Raw genomic sequence first — 6929 nt, forward strand, 5'->3', positions numbered from 1 at the left:
TGGGCGATGTTTGGCTTTCAAATCATCTCTCTGTGGAAGCGCCGAGATGCAGCTGTTTAAGGCTTAGAAGCAGCTGACTGTTTCACTACCTAGCTGATTACTGTCAGTTAGGGAGCTCAGAGGTGAAAAGCCTGTCTGAGAGACAATTCGCCGTCGATCAGTTCAATATGTTCCGTACCAGCTCGGCGCACCTGAGATCATCTTGGTAGCCGTGTAGCTCAGATGAGTGAGAGCGTGTGTGTGTGTACCACCGTGATTGGATGCCGGTCCTTCTCAGGTCACAGTAAACCTTCTGCTGCCTAACTTTCCTAATTTTGGGGATCCCTTTGAAAAAGCAAAGGAAAAAAAAAACTGGCTCTTCATCAGCGTGATCGACCCAACCCAGTGCGCCCCAGTGGCCTAATGGATAAGGCACTGGCCTCCTAAGCCAGGGATTGTGGGTTCGAGTCCCATCTGGGGTGCTACTGTCCCTTTTTGAGCGTACAAATGTCCTTTTGATTTGCAAAGCTGCAACCCCACCTTACTCAGTGAGCGTCTCTGCTTTTCTCTCACATACAGTTGGGAGATGTCTTGCACTGAACGGCCTGCTTCAGATCCCGCCACAGCACTTCAATGGGATTGGGGTCAGGACTCTTACTCGGCCATCCCAAAATACGGAATTTCTATTGTTTCAGCCACTCTGTTGTTGATGTACTCCTTTGTTTTTGTCATGCTGCATGACCCAGCGTCTTTCGAGTTTTAGATCACAGGCAGACACCCTGACATTCTGCTGTAGAATTTCCTGATACATCTTGGAATTCATCGGTCCCTCGATGATTGCAAGCCGTACAGCCTCCGCTATGCTTCCCAGGTGGGATGAGGTTTTGGAGTTGGTATGCAGTGTTTTGTTATCTCCAAACATAACGTTGTGCACATTTACCAACATGTTCAACTTTTGTCACTGTCCACAGAACATTGTTCCAGGAGTTGCTGTGGAACATCCATGTGGTCTATAGCAAACTTGAGAGGGGCAGTGGTGGTTTTTTTGGGGGGGAGAGCAGTGGTTTCCTCCATGGTGACCTCGCATGATCACCACTCCTGTTCAGATTTCTTCTTATGGTGGACTCATAAACACAGACGTAAGACAAAGTCAACCACCTGTTCGCTAGATCCCATCCCCACTCAGCTAGTCAAAGATTCCCTCGAAGGACTGGCAGGACCTATAATTAGTATGATGAATGCATCGCTTGCGTCAGGCGTTGTACCTGATCAATTTAAGGTAGCGGTTGTTAGACCGCTCTTAAGAAGTCAAATTTGGATCAACAAGTTCTTAACAACTACAGGCCTGTCTCAAAGGTCCCATTTCAATCTAAAAGTCTTGGGAGAATAGTTGTTGCCCAACGTCAATCATATCTGGATTCAAATAATATACTTGAGAAATTTTAGTCTGGTTTCTGAAACTGCATTAACAAGAGTCGTAAATGATATTCTCTTAGCTACTGATGCAGGGAATGCAACAGTGCTTGTGCTTTGCTTCTAGATCTTAGAGCTGCCTTTGACACGGTTGACCTCTCTGTTTTGTTACACAGGCTTGAGTTTGAGGTTGGCTTATCTGGAACCGTCCTTCAGTGGTTTACTTCACATTTTACTCATCGTTTTCATTATGTTCAAATATCTAATAATTGTACTGCTTCATCAATGTCACCAGTTCAATTTGGGGTACCAGAAGATCAGTGCTGGGACCAATATTGCTCTCTCTCTCTACATGCTGCTGCTAGGTAGGATAATATGAAAAAATAATATGAACTTTCATTCATATGCTGATGACACTCAAATAAACATTTTGTTTACACCAAACGACAACTCTTCTATTATCAGTTTAGTTAAATGCATTAAGGAAGGAAATACTTGGATGTGTGAAAACTTTTTGTTACTCAACTCTGAGAAAAATGAGGATCTGTTGATCGGAGGCAACAATACTGATAGGACTACTATAACTTCAGCACTTAACTCAGAGGATTTAAACATCTGCCTCAAAGAGACAGCACGTAACCTTGTTGTGAAAGGCGCTATATAGAAATACATTGATTTGAATTGAATTGACAATGTAAAATGTTGTGTGTGTTGTTTGTTAAACAAGACTGTCTTTATTTATCAAAAAATAAAAGGAATTTGCTAGGAATGCAAACGTTAGGTTGCGCTTCTTCATGCTGCATCGTCGGCATGAGTGGAGCTTTTTAAACGTCTGTACTTACTGTGCCCCATAAGAAATCGTTTGTCCCCATTCAAAAGAGATTGGGCGATGTCCTGCAGTGTTCGCAAAGCAAACCTTTGACAGTTTGAAAAGAGGAATTTATTCTGCTTCCTGTGCGTGCAGTAGTTACAAAGTTGAACGTCTTTACACGATCTGCTGCAGTTTTCAGTGGGTGGGCTTTGTCAAATGGCTTGGAAAAACGCACTGTGTTTCGGCTCGGGAAACATCATGAGCAGTGTCCTGCGTGTTTTCTGTGTATAGCTGTCTTTTAACGCATACAGAATTCATTCGAAATCATTGATTTCTCCAATTAACAAGGGTCCCTTTTTGAACCTGCCAGAAGCATTCTTTCAATGTAACAGATTTACTCCGGGGAAGGGCAGCATGACATTGAGAGTAGCTCAAGCTTTCGGCACCTTTATCTGACTGCATGTATGCAGACACTGCTCAGAATCCCCTGTAAGGTTCTCCTTCAATTCCGTTTTGCAGTGCTTTAGCTCTTTCAAAAGGCTTCGCTTTGCTAGTCACAATCCAAGGCTCATGACAGCATTTGAAAACATTCGCAACTGCGTTGGCCGGGAATCGAACCTGGGTTAACTGCTTTGAAGGCAGCTATGCGCAACACTGGCTCGCTCCAGAATAAATCTCACGTCGAGGGCATATTTTTTTCCATTTTACCGTGAGTCGGGCTCAGCTGCACAGAGGAGAGAGCAGAGCAATGAGGTCACGGGGACAGGGGAGTCACACGCTATCGGTTTGAATACGCGGAAGATCACTGAGGGATCCACAGTATATGGACCCTCCGTGCGCCATCAGTCCACACTCCGGACTCTGAATCCTGCCATCCGAGTTAAGATCTCGGCGAAACCTGAGGCGCAGTTCCTTCTTAAAACGTAATCTGGTGAGCATTTCTAGAATCGTACTTGTATAGATGCAGCCTTTAATGTGTTGCTAGGTTAAAATTGATGACTTCTTGTATTTCAGTAGGCAACTGCCCTCTTGATTTCGGATTTAATTTCTTTATTACAGGAGCGCTTTTATGAAGACAGAGTCATGTTCAGGTACTTTGCTTGATGGAGGAAGCTCATTTCAGACTCTGTGATCTGCTCACCTGGAAAGGTCTGCTATACTACTACAAGAGAGAAGTAGAGTCTGGAAGAAGGGACAATTTTATGATGCTTTGGAAGATAATGTTTTTTTTTTCTTATACTGAAAATGAAAGGTAGTTGTTTCTATATGGACTCAGTCTTTGGAATTTGTATATATATATTTCAGTGATCCCTCAGCCATTCCTTCTGTATTGTAATTCAATTTCTCTTTTAAAATTCCTTCCCCACTTCTAGGACCTGCAGTTGCTGAACTCCACAATGGCTTCTATTGGAAAGTCTGTGACTGAGACCAAGTAAGTGTTCACTTTTTTATGAAACCATTATTTATTTAGGAGCAATGAGCAATTCTTATATAAATGCAATAAAATCATTATGCTCAAACTATGAGAGAGAAAATTAAGGATAATTTAAGAAATCAGTCTTAGCTTGTTTCTATACACAGATGGTATTATTTATTTTCAAAGGAAACCCGCGAGGATTCCCCTGGTGTGCAAGATGTGCCTGAATACTCTTGATCAGCTTCCTGCTCACTTGAAGAGGGCGTGTATGAAGCACGCCACGGCAGAAAAGATCAGGATGGCCTCTCAACAGGCGAGGGAGGACATGATGAATCACCTGAAGAACGGGGTCATCGTGGATTACCACAGAATAGAGATCGTGTCTGGTGAGGCAAACAGGATAGTGGTTGTAAGACTGCTAGAGTCCTTGGGCCTTTTTGTACATGGGAAGCCTGAAGACACATTGGCAAGGTGAGATATTTTTAATCTGTAAGGCTTCTGTAGTTTCTTTTTGAAATCATTGTTACAACATATTATGTAAAAGCATGTTGAAAAGAATCTACCTGCATTCCAGCGGCCCTGAGCAAGAGGCCGCTGTCCAGGAGGAAGAGATGCCAGAGGCTGCTCTAGAAACTGAAACAAAAGCGGATAAGGAAGGGGAAGATGTGAGCTCTGAAGAACTCTATCAGCAGTAAGACTTTTTATTTTTCAGATGTATCAATTTTTTACTAAAATTCTAATTTGTCTTATAGGTATAAAATGTTTAAACCGGTGTTTTATATCCTTACAGGCCCTGAGTAGTTAAAAAGTATCAGCAGGCCGGAAGAGAGTGGCCCAAGCTGGACTCTATAGAAAGCACTCCCTGGATGCTCCTCTCCTGATTGGATTCAAACAGTACCTTACCAAGGATCTGGGAGTGGCAAATTATTCTCAGGAGGTATTTATTTTTTAAAGGCATTTAAAATTAAGCAATGGTATCTTCATTGTAAATGTTTTTATTTCTTAGCTTAAAATTCACCCATGTGAAATGATGTCAGCCATAAACATCATGACTCTATATTTCCTACCTGAATCTATTCTACTTAAATTATTACATTATACACAATTTGAGTTCATTTTAAAAAGTTAAAGGTAATGAAAGGAATGCATTTTCATAAGAAAGATAATACCGATATGCATGTGATAATCTTCCTTATATCATGTAGTGCATCATTTGGACACTTTGTGGGCTTCAAATACAAAGAAAATCATGTTCTATGGTACAAGATAAATACAAAACTTAAGCTTTTATTTTAATTAGATTTCTTTATAAAGCATAAGCAATCATTTATTACATCGCTTCTTGAATTAAATCTTTTGACAAGAGGTAAGACTTCTGTTACATTTAAACCCATGTTTAGCTGTGTTTTTTAGATTTAACTGAACCAATTTCTGTGTGTGATAATGTCCTTGAATTCTGACAACATCACACTAAATTACATGATATAAAACAGCTAATGTTTCTAGAGATAAAGTTTCTGAGATGCTTCTAATTACTTTTTATTACCAGGGACAGTTTAATTCACCTTGTACAGTACTGTAAGACCAAGATGCTTTTTTTAAAAGTTATTTAACATTTTATAGAACTTTGTCTACTATGGCAACATGATGTGCTTGGTGAAACTTGGAAAAATACTGCTTGGCCACTTATCTTAAGATAAAGATAGGATAAAGGTTTATCTTTTGCACCTACCTGACCCCCAGGGAAGGCCAATGCTTTCTAAGTTGATGGTTCCCTACAGTAGACTGTACTTTAATTTCGAAGGTAATGTATATTGACCCAAATCAGTTTTGGAATCCAATCTACTGACGAGATGGAGCACATCCTTTTTTCAGGATTTTAGCATCATACGTTTGGTATATTTAGTCCCTAATGCTGAAAGAAATGATCATAGAACATTTGGACACTTTGTGGGCTTGAAATACAAAGCAAATCATGTTCTATGGTACAAGATAAATACAAAACGTAAGCTTTTATTTTAATTAGATTTGTTTATAAAGCATAAGCAATCATTTATTACATTAATATATGTGAAAATAACATTTTAGCATCATACGTTTAGTATATTTAGTCCCTAATGCTGAAAGAAATGATCATAGAACATGACATCTAACCTTACCTGCGGTGTTTTTAATCCCTATTGCTCAATGCACGGTGAAAGCATTCCATACATGTGTCTGACAATGAGGAATGGGCCCCTGAGACAGTCATTTGCCTGTTTCACAAATGATCGTATTTTACTAGAGATTCTGTTTGGGATTCAGATGTGCATTCGGACAGCAATCCCTTTCAAGAAATGATACGTTCTGGATGAGGTCAAAGGTGCTGGAACACTGTATCTAGGATGTGTTTGCAGAGACTGTGTGTCTCCTGCTTCAACGCAGTGATAAACAGATGTGCTCCTTTAATTTATTGGTACATGCCCAGGGCAGTAAGCAGTCTGAGGATTTATTTCCAGATGGCATAGAGCAGTGAAGCAGTGAAGTAGTGCAAAACACTGGATCATTATATTATTAGAATCTATTCTACTTAAATTATTACATTATACTCAATTTGAGTTCATTTTAAAAAGTAAAAGGTAATGAAAGGAATGCATTTTCATAAGAAAGATAATACCGATATGCATGTGATAATCTTCCTTATATCATGTAGTGCGTCATTTGGACACTTTGTGGGCTTGAAATACAAAGAAAATCTTGTTCTATGGTACAAGATAAATACAAAACTTAAGCTTTTATTTTAATTAGATTTGTTTATAAAGCATAAGCAATCATTTATTACATTAATATATGTGAAAATAACATTTTAGCATCATATGTTTAGTATATTTAGTCCCTAATGCCAAAAGAAATGATCATTTGTTTAACATGCACAGGTCTGTCTCAAAGGATGCAGTACTCCTGAAGGGTCTCAAACCCTACATTTCGGATGCCTAGCTGTATCCCTCACATGTGGCACCTCAGAATGACTTCTAACCTTACCTGTGGTGTATTCAGTCCCTATTGCTCAATGCACGGTGTACATACTGCATACATGTGTCTTGAGAATGAGGAATGGGCCCCTGAGACAGTCATTTGCCTGTTTCACAAACAGGGACCTGGACCTAGACCTGGCCCGTACAGGGCTCAAACCCACGACCTTGGCGTTATTAGCACCACGCTCTAACCAACTGAGCTAACCAGCCTCACGACAGTGCTCCTCTCTGTGCTGCAAAAAATCAAACTCAGGGAATTTCTTTTGTCCTCCTTTGAATAGAAAGCCGTGTAATC

General features: G+C 40.2%; 1 non-coding gene across 1 annotated transcript; it reads left to right on the forward strand.

The window, feature by feature from the left end:
* Positions 1–388: 388 nt before the first annotated feature.
* Positions 389–461, forward strand: trnar-ccu (transfer RNA arginine (anticodon CCU)). The gene has a single exon. It is a non-coding gene; the product is annotated as a tRNA-Arg (tRNA).
* The last annotated feature ends 6468 nt before the right edge of the window (positions 462–6929 follow it).

This window comes from Lepisosteus oculatus, unplaced genomic scaffold (genome assembly GCF_040954835.1).
Source record: "Lepisosteus oculatus isolate fLepOcu1 unplaced genomic scaffold, fLepOcu1.hap2 HAP2_SCAFFOLD_704, whole genome shotgun sequence".
Taxonomy (NCBI): Eukaryota; Metazoa; Chordata; class Actinopteri; order Semionotiformes; family Lepisosteidae; genus Lepisosteus; species Lepisosteus oculatus.